At 35.0% G+C, this 21,194-nt stretch overlaps 1 protein-coding gene across 47 annotated transcripts in view; it reads left to right on the top strand.

Annotated features, from left to right (window-relative positions):
* The window catches only part of RBFOX1 (RNA binding fox-1 homolog 1), a 1,146,084-nt gene that overhangs the window by 925,888 nt on the left and 199,002 nt on the right, over positions 1–21,194 (top strand). Inside the window, exon 1 of one of the 47 annotated variants that reach the window (XM_066977848.1) lies at positions 9,188–9,373. The exons of the other annotated variants lie outside the window; for them this stretch is intronic. The gene's annotated coding sequence lies outside the window, so the exon portion shown is untranslated. Of the gene's footprint in view, positions 1–9,187; positions 9,374–21,194 lie in introns of those variants that run through there. 47 annotated transcript variants of the gene reach the window in all.

Below are 21,194 nucleotides of genomic sequence, written 5' to 3'. Positions count from 1 at the left end.
GCAATACTAATTTTTGAACTGTTGCTCAAATATTAGTGTGATTTAAGTAAAAAAAAAAAAAAAAAAAAAGACTGGATCATGGACAGTACAGTATCGGTTGCCAGGAAAGGTGTAACCACTATCTGCTAGTGTTGGGGATGCAAGAAAAAATTATTAGCTGTAATTAGCTGCATTTAGCTACTGCATTGAACAATGAACTTTTAGGGATTAGCCCTGTAGCAAGTAAGCAATAATCACTCATGGTAGCATTAAATTCTATAAATGTTATGTTATTTTGCTTTGTATAACTAAAGCCTTGAATTTATTGCCGTGCACAAATAATTTCTGTTTGAATGTTTATTGAATGTTTAACCGCAAAAATGAAATAAAAAGATTCTTTGTGGTTAGCCTGGCATAATCAGCGTGGATTGAAAAGATGAGTGTGGTGATGGGAAGAGGAAAGAAAGAATTGAAATGTAGCAGTTACTTTAAGCAGAAATATATTTAGAAATGTGGCTGTAACTAAGTCTGCACAAAGAAAGTCCTTGCTTCTAAGAAATCCATGGCAGTGACTTCACCTGGCAGTATTTAATTAATTATTTACTGAGCATTATGTTTGCCTTCCCTTTGGATGTGATCTTCCTCATCCTGCCTCCCTCCCTCCACCAAAAAGTACCAATTTCTTATTTGAATGTAGAATGTTTTAGTTATTGTAAATATAGATATCAAAAAATGTTAATGTACGAGTACTTTGTTTCTTAAAACATGTATATAATGGTGCTCAGCATCGCTATAGCTTTCCTGCATTCCCATTTTATTGCCATCCAAATCCGTTTGACAGAGAGGGAGGAAAGGGAAAAGAGGAAAGACAAATTATCTTACCATTGTAAGATTAGATCAACACTTAAGGCAGTGGGTTGTAATACAGATGCTGTGATCAGGTGCTCATAGCCAAAATACTCACAGTCCTTGTGCTATTCTAATCAAAGGTACTGAAGATCGAGCAGTTCTCTGATGTGGTCTTATCAGTCTGAATATAATGTAAATCCTGTTACAGCAGCTTTGTCCGATCTGCCTGTAGCTTTGTTCTGAACCTTTCAGTAACAGTTCACTGAAGCAGAAAGAGCCCTGTGAATTGATATTATAAACCTGCATGGTTGCTTTATTCATTGTTGAAGCAACAGAATCTAACAGAAGTATTTATTTTAGTGGATTGAGGATAACTTTTTTTTTTAATTTATTTTATTGGTATGAGCAGGGGGAAAATGTTCCAAATGTAAAAGAAGAAGCTAATACTATAATCATAGCCACACCATTTGAAGCAAAATCCCATTGAAAGATAATGCACAGTACTGCATGTTTAGTTTATTTTACACGTTCAGGGAGATTGTTGACATCCCAAAGTGTTGTTTTTTTCCTGCTGATGTAAAAAAGAAATAATCATGTGAAACTACTATAATCAGGAAATAATAGTCATGTGAAATAAAAGCTTCTCATAATGCGTTTAGTCTTCCCAGACATACGTATTTTTCTAAGCACCACCTACCTGCTCCCTTTAGGACTAAAAGGAGCCTGAGAAATTCAAGGTTGTATTGTATTCAGTTTCTTGCTGGTGGGCATTCCTTATTGAAACTTAAGAGTGTGAAATTTCTCTTTAGTCTCACTGCTTTGATATGGTATTTGCCTAATAATCAAACAAATTAAAGTGTGGAAAAAAATGATAAAACTTCAATGTCTTAAAATTAAGGGGCTGAAATACTAAATTGAGTTGATCTGAAATATTAAATTGAGTTGATAAGAATATATTATGGTGCCATTTTGACCCTTATCCTTGAAAATCAGTTTTTATGTTGTGCATCAATAAGAAATATTACAACTTTGAGAATCTGAAAGGAGATGTACACTATTTGAACTTTTAAACTGCCATGTAATCAAAAAAGGAAAAAAATAGCTTTAACATATAAAGATTTGCTGCAGAGATTTAATGGGAATTTGTGAATCATGTAGGTATGGAAGTTTAACCTGTTTTTACCTGTTTTTACCTGACCTGTTTTTACCTGATTGATAAATGAGTTCTGTTTCTTAAGATACATTTTCTCATGTGTGTGGAAAAGAAGATTTAAAAAGGTATTTCCATACCAGTTAAAAAAAAAAAAAAAAAAGGAAAGGAAAAAAAGTTTAAAATAAAAATCTGTCAAAAATGAGAGTTATCTGATAGAAAAGTTTATGTACACTGCTTTTAAAAATTCATGATGAGTTTTTAAAAAAACGTGATTGCAAAGTTAGGGTAGTAAATAGCTGGTTTGTTTTTGTTAAATATTTTGAGTACCTTACAAAAAGGCATACTAAACTCTTACTTTCAACTAAGGGGAAAAAAAGAAGCTTGTCACCTCTTCATCTGAAATTAATAGGTGTAAATATTACATTAGGGGAGAAGAAATAATGTACTTAAGTTCCATATTTCACATTTGTCTTTCAAATAATTCCATATTCAGAGAAAAGGCAGGCATTATTTTGGTTTTATCTGATAACATAGGTAACCCCAGGCAGGCAGTGATGCACAGTCCTACAGTCAGATCCCCACTGGAGGAATCCTGTTGCTGTTTGGAGCATCTGCATGACAGGGCAGAGCCTCTGTAGCTCAGTGGAAGAGCAGGATGTGCTCCTATCTCAAAACCTGCAAAGTAAAGTGAGGTTGAAAGCTGTGAAAGAACTGAATTGTAAACAAATTAAAAAGGCTGTTTGTGTTTAAATTATGAGACAGATGTGTGTTAATGAGGTAATTGTACATTCTCGGTACTTTTTGTGTAGCGTAAGGTATTTTCAGGTAGCAGCAGAAATCAGAAAAAGTTCAGGTGGATACAAAAAAAAAAAACCTCTGAGAAGCCTGTGTGTGTGGCAAAAGCTGCATTATAGGATAAAAAGTGAAAGACTTTTCTATTTCAATTTTATTTTAATTTTTGTCCAGGTAGAATAGTATGAAAGGCAAAATATTTTTGGTTTATTTCACATATTTTATACAATTTTAGAGTGACAGGAATGCCACTGGTCTTCCTTATGTAGCCATTTCTCTCTGTACATATCAAATAGCTATATGTGCTTTTCTAGGATGAGTATGTGGTTATTAGTCCTTGACAGAGGTCCCAGAGGTTTCAGTGATAGTATCTGAAACAGTAGGCAGTTCGGATGCAAAATGGGTAACAAATACAGTGAACTGTGAATCTCAGAGGGTAATTAATTACTTTATTATCAATTTAAATTCCAGCTAAACAAGTCAGACAGTGGTAAATACAGTAAAATATAAAGAGGAATAAATTGAGTTAATTTTGCAGAATATTAACTTTTTGATATGTACCCACACCACTCATCTATCCAGATGTTTTGTATGTTGACCTGAAGATGTACGTTCCTAGATTGTGCAAACATGCTTGTTGTATTAGCAAGATGAATGTTTAACTAATTTAGTAGTTGTCTTCTATCTGTTGTCAGAGTAAGTATTTTCATTGATTTAGAAGGAAAAATAGTGAAGCTCATTTGTTTTCAACACAAGAAAGCTGAATTGTCTCAAGTTAATTTTGTTTTGTTTCATTTGTATTTTCTTTAATATTATGCTTTTTGGATAAAAATTAAATTCTAGGCATTTCTGAAACAATAATAGAAAAATAAGGCATATATAATGTTATGTTTTCTCACCACAACATATGTATGTCTAAAGTTTGAGGAATTTCTTGCAGATCTGTTTTTGTGTTAAATCTTTACTCTGAAGCAATTCCTCCCATTTTCTACTCTGCAGAGCTGTAATATTTGTCCAAGGTTGAGCTGCATTCAACATTTTGTTAACTGAAATGGGAAGTGACAGACTGACTAACAGAAAATCTCCGTGCCAAAGAAACAAATATTACTTCTTTCTCCCAGGTTACTGTATGCCAGGACGTTGAAAACGTTGAGATTGCAGATGTACAAAGTTTTCATAGTTATCCATGTTCGTTTAATGTGATCAGAATAGACACTTCTGTATCCTGTTGTTCTCTCCTTTAGTATTTGATTGAGATGGTCAAACTTAGAGAATATTGTGGATATATTTTGGATGCTATGGATATATATCTTTTGATGGCAGCTGTCTTCAAAATAATAACATAATAGATAGTTCCCTGCCACATCATTTTGTATTTTTATTACTTTTTCTTGCTCTTTGTAGAATAATTTAATCAATGAAGCTGGTCAGTACCTGCACACCCAACAAAAACATTTTTCTTTAATGTATTTTGAAGGTTTTATGGCAAAACACAAGAAAGCTGTAGTTATCATGCAGGTATAGGAAGCTGAAACTTATCTGAAGAACCAGAGAGGATTCTGCAACACGGGCACAAGAAAGTGTAAATTATTATAGTATAAGATCATATAATATAAATTATTATATAAATTACTATAATATAAATTATTATGGAAAGTATAAAGTATAAATTCTAGTCTTGCAAAAGCACCCAAGACATCCTACTGTCTGCTTTTTAGTCCAGGTTTATGAGATTGTAACTTTGACAGATTAGAGGCAGTAGTGGTTGTGCTGGTTTGAATAGTCCCTATCCTTGGTTGTTTGCTTCCACGCTGTGAGAAGGGAGGAGGTAGGGGATTATAAAGATGGGGGAAATTACCACAATTTCAGGTGCTCCTTTGCCACATTTGTTCTGGAAGACCTGGAAGCCTTGACGTGCAGTGATAATTCCGAGACCACACGCGCATGGGGAGAACAGATGTTAGAGTGCGTATGTCTCATTGTGTCTGCTGTTCTCAGGTCCTTCCCCATCATATTCAGTGAGACAGGGAACAGCATCAATTAATTGGCATTCCCCTCTCTCAACTCTGTTACGTTTCTATAAACTTGAATGAGGAGTTCTACCCTGCTCTCCCTTTTCTTATTCATAGCAGGGAGCATGCAATTTATATGAAGAGTCACCACCTTAGGGAGATAGAGTTTAGCTAAATTGGAAGAAGTCCAGTGGGATTTTTCTTGCTGATCTTTACTTGTGTAAAGGAAACATAGAAGAATTGAGAATTACATAATGTAGAAGTTTAATACTAAAAAATGGGAAAGCATTAGCTTCCTATCATTCCCTGGCTGTTATCCTAATTTTGGTGCTGAACAAAATATTGGATATTCTTTGTTCAGTCTAATAAAAAGAGGACCAAAAGCATCCATTTTGTATCAGAGGATTTAAAAAAAAAAAAAAAAAAGCTGGTTGTATAGAGTAGTATAGAGTGTAAAGCCTTAGTGAGACCAGAAGGCTTCTTATCACAGTGTCATCACATCATTTGCAGATGAGTTAATAGTATTTTTTTCTTTTCTTGTACTTATAGCTCAGGATGGGGAAAATGTTTTGTATTGCTTTATTTTCCTTTTTCTTTTTGACTAGAGAGATAAATGCACTCTAGGCAGAGCATGCTATTAGTCTCACCAAGCAATACTTATATTAAAGACATAACAAGATCCTACTGCAGTATCAACTATTTTTTATTACCCTCATTGTTGCTTGCAAAGGTCATCACATTGCATGTGAATCAAGTTTGGAAAAGAGTATTTGCTTTAGAAGTGGAATTTAAGTCTGAATTAAAGGGATATGCTGTTGGAACAAGTTAATATAACATATTCCTGAGCTTTCTTTTAACTCTCGTATAAAGTTAATTCAGCACCTTTGTGTGGGGAGATTGTATTCTTCCTTGTCAGAATTGCAGTTGCTTTTGTTTTGTTTCACATCTGAATAATACATTTGATTACCATGGCAAATGTGTTGCAGTGTATGCATGCCTGACTGTAGTGCCTAATTAACTGATGATAACAAGGCAGGATTGCCCTCTTCTCTTTCATAGGCAATCATATACATGACAGTTCTTTTATCTTTCTTCAAAATTGACTTGCTCTCCTGACCCTTAAGCAGCTCCTGTTTTGTGTGTTTACCTCTGATGTCTTTGCGAGACTGTTAATTTTCTGTGGCATATCCTATCTGCTTGTAATTAACACATCGAACAGCGAAGAAATACTTCTGCTCGCAGAATGTGTAATGGAGGAATGCTTTCTTTCAGTAATTATATGGCTTCATTTTAGTGATTTGCATTGACCCGCAAGGATTTTTTTAGGCAACATCTACAGTGGTATAGTCCTGTTTAGGTAGGGAAAACAAACTAAAAAACTAGGTTAATTTTGCTATAGTATATCTACATACATAATGTAAACTGAGAAGCAGTCAGTAATAAATTTGGTAAAGGGTATGCGTCTAGCAAAGTGAAATTGGAGGTAAACAGTGCTGTCTTGCTTGTATTTAATCCTGAGTCAAAGGCCTGTTCTTATAATTAGAAACTTCAAGAAGCACTTGACCTAATTTAAGGAAGCCCTAAAGTCACATGTATATAAAGCAAATATTTTCCACTGTTGTGTCTTAAGAAAACCGAGCTTACATTTCAACTAAATGAGACTAGGATTTCTTTTTTTTTTTTTTTGCCCAGACTGAGATTAAAGTTGTAACGAGCTCAAGTTCAAAGAGAGGAAGGTATAAGAGAAAAGGTTGTTAGTTACAGCAATAAAAACAGGGGCAAAAAGAACAGCTTTTCTGAAGGACTCAGGCTGGAATAATAATGATAGAATTGTCTAAATCGATATATCTCTTGTCAGCCTCACGTCTGATGTTTGAATCAGTCAGGCCTTTTCTGCAAGAGCTTTCCTCAGGAATATTGAATTATTTATTATTTGTATCTTTTTTCCTTCCCTTTCTGATGATTTTTTTTCTTTCCCCCTGACTTAGTAAAATTTGTTTTTTATGCTGCCAGGTTCAACGTTGTCTGCTGTTTGATAAATAGCAGTAATTGGGTGTATAGCAGAAGTCGTGTAAAAATGTATGACTTCAATTACATCTAGAACAATTTTTTCTTTATATTGATCTTTTTTTCTGTATAAGATCTGCTCTTCATAGCCTCCAGTGCTGAGTTTTTAAAGAATTACTCTATGTCCATATGTTGGCATGCACTTTTGAACCCATGCATCTGAAAAATAAATAAATAAATAAATAAAATGCTGTCTGCAATCAGTTCTGCCTGAGCAGTAAGTGAAAAATTAGAGTCATTCAGATAGTGAAATATTCATATTGTATTCTAGTCATATGAGGGATTGCATTACTTTAAAATTACAATGCCTACTTACAGTCCCTGTTTCTCTTGTCTGAGGTAATGAAATGAGGGTACTGGCCAATTAATGAAAACATCTTTCATTAACAATTATAATCCAGATAAAATTAAAATATGTGTTTTGAAAGTCACTTCCTTTTGGAAACCTCTGCTTTTTTAAGTCTACTGCTGTAAACCATAGTGTTCAGTCTTGTAAATATTATCGAAGGTGCTAATGTAATAGAAACTTACTTTATATAATTTCAGATATTGTTGGAATTTTCATTGTGTTCCATCTGTGATATTTTTAATTTTTTCTCCTCTTTATGTTGGTATGATAAGTAATTTGATCCAAACATTTGATGCTGATTTAAGATAAAATTAATGTGTTTGCACTGAAATGTTTCTATGTGTCAGAATAAAAGCTGGGCTGAGTTTCACATCTGGACTGGTTTATGCTTTGCCCTGGTATCAGTGATGGATTAGCTGGCAGTTTGGGTTTGAACCTAGCCTTTTACAAAAGTTCAAAGCTGTCAGCTTTTGGGGTTTTGCATAGGATGCTGATGTAGCTCAGTTACACACATTGGCTTTCATTGCGGGCATTTTTTAAGGTAAATGCACTTGAATATTGCTTTGTCCTTATTAAATATAGTTTTTGTTCATTACATAAGACTTCTCTTGCTGTGCTTCATGCTTCAAACTCTTCTAAAGTAAGATTCAAAGTAAAGGGTTATATAAACGGTCAGGTTTATGCCATCAAGCAGATCAAAGGGAATATTCCTCACAATTGCAGTTAATTTATGTCATTTGAAAATGTAATTACCTCGTGATTATTACCTGCTTTACACAGTTCTATGTTGTATTTTCAAGAAGCAGTTATGCTCTAGGCTGCTAGTGGACAGGAGCAGTAAGCAGACTGGCTGTAATCTGAACCGTGCAGTTCTTCCTCTGGCACATGCCCTGTTCACATTACAGGGTGGGTAGAAGTGAGAACAGGAGTTGCATATTTTGCTTCAGTAGTTGTAATAAATCAGTGAATTGGTAGAGATTCTCCTGTTTCTAATGGAGCTAGTTCTCAGCATATGTTTCAGGCTGTTAATATATGTATTTTGCAGGATGTGTACATTGGTAATGAAATACTTTCTATCGAAAAGTGTTGTGTTTTCTTGTATATTTTTTTTCTAGGAAACCTTGACTTTAAAATAATCTTTTAGAAACAGCTGTGTAATTTAATTTATTTGAGGACTGCCAATAACTGCTTGAATTATTCTGTAGACGATCAGGTGAAGCTGGGGTTAAATAGATAAAGAGTTGGTAGTGGTTTTGCCCAAAGTCTTGTTTAAGCCTCACTAGTCTTCTGTTTTTTTCCTGTAGCAGTTTGACAAAATTGCCTTTCCTACCAGCAGCCTGTTAGGTGCTGTGCACAGAAACAAAACCCTATTGTTTTAGATTTTCTTTCATATCATGTAGGTGTCTATGCCATACCACCCACACAGTAAAGCAAGTGAGCTGTGAAATATATTCATTGTTAGAGTACAGGGGAAATGGAGGCAAGCAATCAGCAGTAATAATGTACGACAGCAAGGGGAGGCTGCCAACATTACCTGCATTATTTCGGTTGCCTTTTTCATTATAGGTTCGGGAAATAGGCAGCAATTCGATTATGGCATGATTTGGGATGGAATTGCTTGCCGTTCACTGACCCTGTCACAAGGGGATCAAATGAGAAGTCAGCTCAAATAAAGTTTATAGTGCATTAACTGGACCAAGCATTGCCTAGCCTGGGAGCATGATTTTTCATCTTCGAGGGTTTTGTAACTGCTTCTCAGATATATTTGTACCTTAAGGCGAGGGTTGGGGGGGGGGGGGAGGGGGGGGGAGGAGGGTGGAGGAAAGAGGGGAGGTTAAAAAAAAAAAAAAAAGGATTGGCTGAGATGTATAGGAATGAGCTCGTTGGCCAATAGTGTACATTCCCCTCCCCTCCCATGTGCAAATCTCAGCTCTCTAGCTTGTGAGAAGCAGCATGATTAATAACACTGAGGGAGCCTGCCTGTTGGATTATTAATTTTCCATCCCTTTTCCCTTCTCTTACGCATACCCCTGATGCTTTGCCTTTTTTAAAAAAGCTTTTCTATTTCTTTTTTTCCTCTTTTTTTTTTTTTTTTTTTTCCCATGGAGCTAACCACTAGCCACTAACATTCTCGTGGCTATCCAACCCTGCAAGGGCTTACTTCACAGTGGGGTGAGTTTGTATATTAAAACAGGGGATTCAGCCAGAGCCAGGAAGCAGCAACAAGAAAAAAAAAAAAAAAGAATAAAAATAAAAAAGGAGAGAAAGCAAAAACATCCCTGTGACGCTTGATTACAAGTATAGTTGCCTTTAGCTACAACTGCTAAAACTATAGCTAATGCTGACCTAGGAGGCAAAAAATGTCTGTCTGCTAGTTCTAGAGAGTACTGCACTGCATGGGCAGATAAACATTGTTTCTTATTATTCAAACTAATTAAAATTGGCCCTTGATTGCATAGAGAGGGTGCAAATTGATCGGAAATGGGAGTTAATGATAGATAATTTTTCTTTTTTTTTGGTGATGCTCGTGTTTTTTTTCCTTTTTCCTTACACAAGGCTTTTACAAGACTCATTAGACTGTAAACAGTTTTTGTATTGCAATCACAAATATATCATTAAGTTTTAGGATTTTCATGGAATAAATATGATAAAACTACCATTAATAGATCAGTAGTATTTTTAGTGGGGGAGTTTCATGCCAGCTGAGGACATTGGAGCCGAAATTTGATGCAATGGGAGCTAATGATGTTTACACGTGCATGTGATACCTTGTGGTTCTCGCTTTTGATTCGCTGACCAGGTCATGTGTCCAGTCTATATAAAGGAAATATGGGATGTGGGAGTTCCATTTGGATTTCAGAGGTCTAGATTTGATTGGTTTTATGAAGGTAGAATGTTATAATACTGTGCAATGCATTTTTTTTTTTTTATTTCAAATTAACATGGCAGGATTAAGAAATTTGCTGTTGTTAATTCACAGTATAATACAATGAGATACCCAAGAATTTCCTGTCTTGAAACATATTGCAGCATATATATACTTCTTAATTAAGTGGTTAATTAGTACCAAGTAATTTTCATAAATATAACTATACATTTACATGTGTATGTATACATACAATTGGTACTTCTGTGAAAGGAGCAGACAAGGTAATGCAACAAGAAAGCTGGATTTATGTCTTTTTAGTGGAGACAGGATGGGGTGATCTACTTTTTTTCTAATTTGTGCTGTACTTGTCAAGTGATGAGAAAACAAGGAATACAGTATAGCTTTTGGGTATTTTTATAATATACATATAAGAATTGATTTTCTTTTTTTTTTTTTTTCCTGAATTTGTTTTCTTATTTTTCTCTTGTGATTTAAAAGCATTGTTACAAGAGAGACAAAAGATTTCCTACCTAATAACAAAAGCAGTGTACATGCAGGCATTCTGAACATACGTCTTCAAGCTTTTAGCTGAAAGGGAATATTTTATAAATTTTATGCACTTTTTCATGTCACTCTTTAAAAATATATACTGTAAACAAGCTAATATAATGCCGTGTCAGAATTCAATGTATTTTATTACGTTTAGTATTCCATATGAGGTCTTAAGTGGCACACACATCATCATTCTTAATTTTTGATGGCTGCCTATTGGGAATTCTTACCTTACCGTGGAAGAACCTATTTAGTTCCTGGAGGGTAGTTTACAACGTTGTTACAAAAATACGGTTTTCAGCTCAAGTTTGAGATGCATGGAAAACCTGTGAGCAGTGCTTTTTATTTTGGCTATTTATTGTTAAAACCTGTAAGTTATCAGTACGGTAGCAGAAGAAATTATCATTGATTACTGGGCCTTAATTGTTTTTTATTCCATTAATGTTAGTGATCCCAAGTTTTGATATGCACGAACACTGTGATATTTAGTGAATTAAAAACATTGAAACTGTTGTGGCTTATTATTCTTAAACCACTATTGGTGATAATGCCTTTTATTTTTAAATATATGTTCTACTTTTGATTTTATAACAGAATTACTCCCATATAATGCTGAAATATTTAAACATGAAAACAAATATTTTGAGTCCAGTCCCACTCGGATACTTGTATGTGATATTTTATCTTTTCATCTGTTGTTGCTGAGTAATAGCCTGACATGTATGTGTCAACTAATGCCTTATTTTGACAATTAGCTACTGTAATAGTAGCTTTGAAAAATGCCTTATGCTAAAATGGTCTTTTTTTTTTTTTTAAGAATGGCTGAATATTAATTTTGTTCCTTTTGATACCAGAAAATTAGGTCATGTTAAAGAATAGAGGGAAATGTAATTTTTTGATTGAGCAGTTGAGCCAATGGTCTTGCAAACTCAGACTACAAAGGAAGAATAAAACTTTGTGATCTCTAAAATGCTAAACTGGTATCATTTATTGAGCATGTTGAATTTTCACCACAGCAATTATAGATTTGTCAGGCGTTATGAAGCTAGTGCATGTAGTCTTTATTGAATTTTGTAATCTAATGTAGTGTTACAATACATAAAAACTTGAAGCCAATATCAGTATCGGTAAGATTTTTTTCTATATTTGCATTTTTCCTTTTGTTAGTATTTTAAACTATTTTTTAAAATGAAACAGAACACTTAAAGATACTGTTATGACTTTTGAGCTTTCTAGAAGAAAATCTATCTATAAAAATAACTGGAAATAAAGTAATTGACAGGAAATTAATCTGTAACAACTGCTTGAAAATATGTATTTGGTAGGATCTCTCGCAGCGCTCATGTGGAACAGTATTGCTGTAGTATGGGCACTTTCACCATATTGTAACGGTGACAGATTTGTCTGTAAGTCTGCCTCCAAACCATGCAAGTCTTAGCTTATCTCAGTTTGAATTCAGTGTTGAGACACATGTATCTAAATCTTGGTAATCTCAAGAATGTACAGCATTTGTGAGCATGAATTATTTATTATTTTTCAGCCTTCAATTGCTTTATTATTTATGTACTTAACTGTTCTATCCATCTATCACAATCACATCTCGTGATAAAAAGAGCTTCCTTGTTTCTATAGGTCGGTATTTATGATGTGTCCACAGTTCTAAAGACTACTGTTAGTAATTCCTAAAGCTCTTAGGGAAGTGATTAGGGAGTCATGATTGCTCACAAATTGAGTCTTTTTTCTGCTTGACACTGATCCTGTGATAGTCTCCCCACTTAATCCTCACTAGCAATTTGCCTATAGTTGCAGCTAACAGGAGGTGATTAGAGGGGAGTTGCCTACTGCCTTTTTACTTCTGTTGTAGTAGCGTGTTAGACAGGGGCTAGTGAATCAAAGCTGTTTTCCTATTAACTCAACACCTCCTAATGCATTAGAGCCGGTTTTATCTAATAACAGTGTTCAGCTTCTAGTGCTATTTTAATGTTGTTTGGTGTTCCTATTAAAACATTGCAATGAGAATTTTTAAAAATAGAAAACAGTGTGAAACAGAATACTGAAAGATGAAAGCAAAATAATGAAACAAACAGATCTCATCTTTATCATTGTGTGCATGTAACCCTAACTAACATTGCTGACAATTTTCACTCTGCATCAATAAGCAAGTAGACCCTAATTTCTCTTTGCATTATTTAAATTGCAATCCTGGCGACAGGTAACTGATGTAGTACTTCAGAGGTGATGATACAATATGTTTACAAATGAGAACAGCATCAATGAGAAGGTGATAAGGAAAGTAACTTTTCCATGTATCAATGACAATGAAGAATAAGATGTGCCTGAGTAAAAAATTCATAAAATGTGTATTTTATTTTGACGCACCTGTAATACATATCAAGTATTAGTTGGCACGTATTTTATTGGTATGATGCAGAATATTCACCCTGAAGTCTACATTCCTTAGCATTCATGAATTTTATTTTAAATATTTAAAATACTTAGCATTGTGTTCTTTATTGCCAGAATTCCTCAATTTTGTAATTCATTAGTTTTAAAGAAACTATAATAATGGATTAAAAAGACCTCTTTAGTGACATACGGTCTCAAAATGTCCAATAGCAAGTTGACTTGGGTTTGTTTTTTGATGTCAGTGAATTAAGTGTCCTTTTCTAGGATTCACAGCATGCATCAAGTACAATGCATATATATTGCATAGTGTTTCAACTGCAATTTCTTGACTTTATGGAGCCTACCAGTGAGGTAGGTGTTAAAGCTACATTTGTGTTACAGGCACTGTAAATAAGGTTACCATCAAGTTACAATTGCTAGTTCAAGTGCAGAAACACAGAGGTGGCAGCTAACAAGCACATCTCCTTAGTTCAGGAGATTGATTGAGGAGTAAGGTACAAAAGAGGTGGCATCTGTAGTTATTTCAAGGTTTATCTAACAATCTCTGTTTGTCCTTACAATTTCTTTATCGCCTTTCAATTGTTGGGGTTAATTTTGTTGATGATAAAGTGTTTTTTGTTTGTTTTTTACTTATGTATTTTACAGGATATAATATGAGCAGGTTATATCTTAACATGCATTAGCAAATTGAAGTAGAGTGCTAAAAATGTAGGAAAACACGTAGTAGCTAAGTGTTGGCTCTGACTTAGTCTGTTCATCCTGGTGAGAGTGACAGAAACGTCAAAATGGTCACCTGCAATCACAGTTGCCTGTCTGATTTGATCCTGTAGGACAAGAACAAACAAAATTGCACAAAATTTTCTGCTTTTAGATTGTTGGGAGATTGGTTTATTCATAGTAGACACTTTTAGCTAGATAAATGCATCTTGATATACTGATGTCATAAAACGTAGGCACAGTGTCATAGGTTCTGGAATTTGTTCGAAGTGTATCATGGATTTTGTAGGTACATCTTCAAGCACACATCTTCTCTTAAAAACAACCAAGATGGCTTAGCTCTGTGTCAGAATGATATTTTCAATGCTTTTGTTTATTTCAGAGAAGTGCAAAGTATGAACAAATTCCATTGGCGTGCTTATGTCTCTTTTCACTTGCCTGGCAAAAGTGGATAGAACAGTAACAGTAGGTCACTCCAAAATCACTGTTCTTTGTTTTTCATTTCCCATACTGCTGTGTTCTTGTATGAAGCTGCCAGCTATATAGGAAAAAAAAAAACACATCCCTGATAGAAGGTGCTCAAGCCAAAAATTCTTGTGTCAAATCCTTGGAAGCATTGGCCTGATCATGAAGAAATCCAAGCTGTAACTGAATTCTGTTATGGATCCCACTTTGCAGGAGGCTTTTGATGAAGAGGAACTCTGTTATCATTCAGTATTTACATTTTGTCTGCATTGTGCTATCATATTTTTAATATGAATATGCATGCAAAATGTACCCCATACGTTTCCATAAGCAAGCCAAGTAATAACACTTGTCTTCTCATCAGGGAAATGGAAGTCAGATGAAAAACTATGTTCTGATGTATGTTAGTTTGTGTTCCCTTTTCTATTTGGCAAATTTTAAACTTTAAAAATGAGATAAATTATACAATATAGAAGCTGCTGAGCGTCTGGTATCGTTAAGCCATAAGCACAAAAATGCCTTTCAGAACTATTTCTGATTTTTTTTCATTTTTTAAGGTACTAAATACAAAACCGTAGAGATGTATATAGCCTCTTCATATGTTGCTCTAAGCTACTGCCTGTCAGGCCATCTCTCTTCCACAGCCATAACACTGCTTAATAGCCAGGCCTTTGAAGTCTGCTTTGTTTATTTTTGTAATTAGTGTACTTATTAATAAGTGAAATATGACCAATTAATCTTTTAAAGGACACTGAACAACAGTTTTCAGTTCCTTTTTTTTTTCTGTGCCATTTTCATAAGAAAAGGAGGTTCTTTGACTTCCTGAAATTCTGTTGAAACAGTTGAAATTTTAAATTTCCGGAGTTATAATGGCAATATATATATATATTTTTAATCTAATGAGCTATTAATTGTGATAGAACAAAACATTATTTTAGGGCTTTAAAACTTAAAGATAGTATTTATCTAAAAGGTAAACTTCTATATTTCAAGCCCTACCTGGTGTAATGAAGTACAACATTTCTCCTGAGGCATGCTGTGGGATCACAAGTTTAGGTGGAGGCACATCAGAGTGACTTCCAGTTCCAGGTAACCTGTCCATGTCCTCAGGCTGTGTCAGGATGAAAGCTATGGGCAGGCAGTCTCCTCTCCTGCAATCACTAGAAAGGATACCCGGGTGCATCGAGTACAAAAAGACAAAGACCACAGAGCGTGTTTCAGATCGAACCTGCCCTAGAACATGTCCAGAACCAGAGGAAATCACAACTGAAGCACAGCTCTATTTATGGTTGCAGGCACTCGAAATTCCTGAGATATATGGTATTGACATGTAGTTTCTTTTCCATATATGTCAGTGAATCATCTGTTAGCACATCAATGTTATAGTTCCTTCAAAGTGCAGCTCCTTGCTTTACAGTGACTGTTTAAATAGCATTGGGATGTTTTATTTGCCTCGTCCGTGGTTTTAGGATAAAAATGTGGAAACCGGTAAGAGGGGGGAAAGCCTGCTTTGGTAATTTCCCCATGAGAAAACTTAGTTTGGTCTCTAAGGGTGAAATTGAATTGTTTCATGCTGAAGTACCGCAACTAATACAGATTAGGACAATCAGTGACCTTTGTTTGTGCATCTTCTTCTTTAATGGTCAGACTTTAGCGTACCTGATTGGACTTGGGTGTCAGGTCTTCTAAGGGTCTCATTTCTGATGAAAGGCTTTTACAAATCCCAGTGCAATGAGCAGTTCTGTCATTGGGCCCCAGGCTGTACCTCAGCAAAATCAGGTCTGTGGCATTCATGTTATTGCAATTTTGGGGATGGGGAGGGAGGGAAGGCTTCAATGAATCCAAAAATGATATGACTGACTAACCATGGCTTGTATTTTCAGTAATACTGGAATATATTTATAATCAAATTCTAGAGAATTACTATTCTTTTGAGCACATCTGAAGTTCCAGCAAACCAAAGCATCTCTAGCACTGTTTTTTTCTTTTTTTTTTTTTGTCCTGTAGTAGAAAGAGCTCTGCAAAAGGCCAGCTGAATCTTCTTTTGTATGCCCAATTAGTCTCTTGCATAGCTGCTTTCTGGGGAGAGTGGGAAAATCAGAGCCCATACCTCATTCACCTGTAAGGAGAAAAAAGATGTCACCGCAAATGACTAAGGAAGCCCCACCCTTCCTTGTACCTGATAGGTGTTCATTGAACCAAATCCTGAAAATCATCTGGGTGAAGCTAGCCTGTTTGCTTTTGGGTTAATTTAAGCTAAGTCAGTTTCCCAGTCTTGTTCACCTATATGCATTCACAGGGCTGGTACCTGCGAGTGCGCAGTGCAGTGGTTGGTGTGGGCAGTTAGAAACTGGATGACTGGAGCCATCTTTCAGAAACAGTATCTGCTCTACAATATTATCACTGAACTATGGCATTATTAAATAAAGGGAAGAAGAGGAAGAAGTTCATGGGTAATTCTGTGGTTTCTGGTACATTTTTATATACCCTGTTAGTATATTTAGAACCTATTTAAAAATACATACTGTGCTAGTATAAATGCAAATCAGGACAGCTCAGAACTGTGTTTGGAACATTACATGTCCTGCACAGGACATTCTAAGTCCTTTCTAACTTAAATGGCAAAGATGATGGTTTTGGACAATGGCTAGCTGTTAGCATGTAAGTTATTTACTGGAGAATTGATTCTAGCTTTGTTAGAATGTCTGAGAATTCTAGCACTACATTTACTTCTTTTTTTTCTTTAAATAAGCTGGGATACATAATTTGATACACTATTCAATACTTTATTCTTCCTGAAATTATCTGTGGTTTGCTTGTGGAAGTGGATATATGTAAAAAGAGAAACAAAACCCCAAATAAGAAAGCAACATTGACAATGTAAGGCAGAAGTTATTCTGATAGTTATTGCAAAACATTATTCTGTTTATATGAGAATATTGAAATTTCTAGAAAGTGTCAAGGATATTTTTCTTGCTTGAATATTATAGTATAGTTTAACAACCATAGAAATGTTAATTTATCAAATTTTTGTTGGGATTTAGCTATTTAAAGTAAAATTGTAGCAACCCCATTGCTTGTATTTTAGAGTGTCTTTTGTTCTTCTGGTCAAGCATTCTTCTTCAAAATTGACTACTATCAGATATTTCAGGGGCAAAGACTGAATAATAAGTAGGTAAGAGATAATATGCTTTTTGCAAAGATTTTACCTTCATCTTCTGCAGATAGATACTGATGTAAAGTATAAAATGTAATATCCATATGACATCTGGGAGTTTTTTTTCTTTTAAAAAGTGTAATTGCTTCTCCATGTCAACTTCATCCCCTTTGCTCCTTTCTGAGGTCTTTCCTTAAAAGCATCTGAGTTCTTTTACGAATTTTGAATTTCCCTGTATGTAAAAGTAAACCTTTTTTGTCTGACAGTCCATTTTTACCCCTTCTCTGACATACTATGTTTGTTGTTCGGTGTTGAAGAGAGAGAGGGAAACACATATTTACTATTTAGAATATTACTTCATTAAAAAGTCCTAAGCACAAGGCATTGTTAAAGAGGGATTACTTTGTGAAGAGCCAGCCTAAGAAAACAGAAAAGTTTATACAGTTAGCATGGCTATCCTAACAATTTTGTTTACAGAGACATCAAGGTTTGAATTTCCCATCAGCAATGAATCTATTTCTTTATGATGATAGAAAACATCAGATTTTAGCAGGGTGTCTAAATGGAAGATAATCATATCTGTAAATGCTTGTTGCCTTTTTCTTGAATACTTTGAAAATATTACTTGGTTTCAGTAGTTCTAATAAGACTTTTTATATACTTCTTTACATAGAACAGTAGAAGGTAGGTGTATTTTGCTTCCTTGTGCATTGGTTTTGTTTCTTTCCTGAGAGACTTTTTTGGTTACCGTTTAGGTTGTGGGAAATTTGAGAGATTTGGCAGTGTGAAAGCTATAGGCAAAAATTGTTCTTCAACCCCGTCCTTTGAAAGTTCCCTGAAGATAACAGGGCTTTGGGGATGTAATTCTGGCATTCAACTATACGACTGTAAGGCTGATGTAAAGAATTTTTCTTCTGTGATAGGCTGAATGAAAGTTTCTTGTGCCTGGATACAGGCAGGTGAGAAATGTGTTGGTCTAAACCAAAATAAATTTGGTCTGCCAACTGAGCCAATAGTCTTTGGAGAACTGGTGTAACATGTGCCCAGTGAAAGATATTCCAAGTAAATGAGCGGTCATATTCTTAATTTTTTGTTTCTGAGTGCTTTAACACTAGATCTTCATGCCAAAAAAAAAAAAAAAAAAAATGGACAATGTGAGGATGTACAGTTGAGGAAAAAAAATAGAATCATGGATTATCTGTGTTGGAAGGGACCCACAAGGATCGTAGAGTCCAACTCCTGGATCCCCAGAGGACCACCCAAAAAATCAGACCATGTGTATGAAAGCGTTGTCCAAATGCTTCTTGAATCTGTATTGGATCTACCCAATGCATTAGAGAAGAGACTCTTGGCCTCTGAGAGCCATTGTGATCTCCAAAAATCCATTTAAAGTATTCCTAATACACTCCCTACTGGGGCTCTCATACAATCTCCTGTGGGTGTTTCCACAATCCACTGAGACCACCTCTTTTCTGGACTCACTGTCAGTCAGGTGGTGTGTCTGAAGCTTAATATAACTTATTCCATTACTGTGACAGTATATGCAGTAGCTTGCATTTGCTCCACCAGCTGTCTTATTGTTCTGATAAAATATAAAAACAGTATCCACTTCAAAAACATAATAATGGCAGAATTCTGCTCCTTGATCATTCAATATGTTGTTTTATCAGGTGTATTTCTAACGTTGTGAAACTCAAGTTAGTGGAGGATAAAACCAGTGTACATTACTAAATGCACAGAACACGTATCTGTCTCAGGAGGTCTCTAAGTTAGAGTAGAAGCATTTAAGTAGTGCACTTGAAATCTTAACAGTCTAATCAAAGAGCTATTAGTAGTTCAGGCTTAATTTTTACAAAGACAAAGAAAAAGACAATAAACTATCAGAGAATGACCCTCCATAATAATACAACAGTTGAAGTTGTTGTGTGCATAATTCCGTTATCTTCCTGCTTTTCTCTGCTGTTGTGCGCTGCTCCCTTTGCTCCCTTATTGGGGGTCAAATAATCGACGTCTCAAGTTATTTGCCAGGAAAAATATGGTGCATGATTGCCAGGGAACATGATATTGATATTGATGACTTCTTCCTCCTTACTCTAGGGTACATGTAGCTCTACTTTACATATATATTTTTAGCATGGTTTTACAAATTGATTTTTCTTAAATAGTCTGCAGTTTCCTTTCATATCAACATCCACTGTATATGGAGCATCTGATATACATTGGAAGAAATGGTGCATTTTACGTTAGATGTTTTCTCTTTGTTGCAACTAAAATGGTTTTGAACAGTTCCAATATTTGCTCATCTTTTATTAGCCACGGATCTGTTGTTTTCAGCTCTCCAATGCTTGTGTTCCTGTAGGCTGGATATCATATCCCCACTTTGGAGACCTCTGGTAGCAACTGTTGCCAGCAGTTATATTCCTCCTGTCTATATAAAAATTGTAGTTATATCCCATAATTCTGTAACAGTAAGTAAAAAGAGATCATACTAATGACTGAGTAATTTATGCACCCCGTTTTCGGAAATGGGGCACATAAACTTTTTTTTTTTTGGTGACACTTAACAGGATCATGTCAACAGGTCTGTCCTTTTCAGAGAAATGAAAGGGACCTGGAGATTTGTTATAGAAGTCCCCAGAACTGTGTAGTAGTGCTACCTGTTATTTCACAGAGACATTAAAAATCATGCTCTAAATACCTTATAGAAGTCTATTCTACATAGTCTTCTGTTATTTTCAGAATACATTATATAAGGTGGTACTAGCAGCTTAGTACTTTGACCAGTCAGTGTTAAAAGTGACATGTATATTTTTGTAAGCATATCCAAGGCAGAGATGTAAGAGTTGCCTTTTCCTTGTTTGAACTCCCAAAGCATCTCTTCTGTATGTTAATAATAATAATAATAAATCATACCAGCTTGTTAGTACTTTAATCTTCTATTTATTTTTTTCATCATATCAAAATATCAAAGTTGATTCTTTCTGCACCTATAGAGAGGAAGGTAACTATTTTGTTTAGAGCTGTCTGTTACATAGAGGGATAGCAGTGTATTCATATTATTGCATGCCTTTATTACATATTATTACATGCCTTATATATATTGCAACATAACTACTTTTTCCAGGATCAGCTTTGTGTTGAATTGAAAGGCCTTTTCTGTTAAAGGGAAGCATTATTTAGCAGTGCATTGAAGTTGGAATGGACATAAGATCTGTGACTCCTCCACCTTAATTTCTGTCTCAGCATTCAGGAAATAGAGTTAGATTTCTGTTAAACAGCAAGAAAAGCCTGTGTGTTGATGCAAAGCAGAATTGTTTTATCTCAGCCGTCTGTTCATTGTGGGAAACGATAGCATGGTAAGTAATAAAAGTAACAAATAACCATGATGTCTGAGTTGTCAAAAGATATGTTTAATTTGCTTTGCATATAAGTTTGAATGTTCCAAGTTTGTGGATTTGGAAAGCACCTCGCCATAAACTATCCAGAAGTTTAATTATCGTATTCTGTTACGTTAAATTACTTAACAGCTTCTTCAAAGATGCTGTTCTGTGTTTGAATAAATACAACATGCAAAAATGTGAAAATTGCTTTTAGTATGATACCCAAGTGGGAAATAGTGGCTTTCTGGTGTCATATTTTGAAGAGTTATTTAAAGATGCACAAAAGGACACTGTCACTCTGTTATTAATGTTAAAAATTGTTGATGCTTTGTGCAGTGTGTTTTTCTAATTAAAGGAAAGCTGTAGAGTACCATTTCCATAATCGACATGGGAACAGAAACTCAGCAAAATTCCATGTATTTGCAGTGAAGCTGCTCCTCAGCAACA

Source organism: Anser cygnoides, chromosome 15 (genome assembly GCF_040182565.1).
Source record: "Anser cygnoides isolate HZ-2024a breed goose chromosome 15, Taihu_goose_T2T_genome, whole genome shotgun sequence".
NCBI classification, from domain to species: domain Eukaryota; kingdom Metazoa; phylum Chordata; class Aves; order Anseriformes; family Anatidae; genus Anser; species Anser cygnoides.
This window is presented reverse-complemented; position numbering and strand designations above follow the sequence as displayed.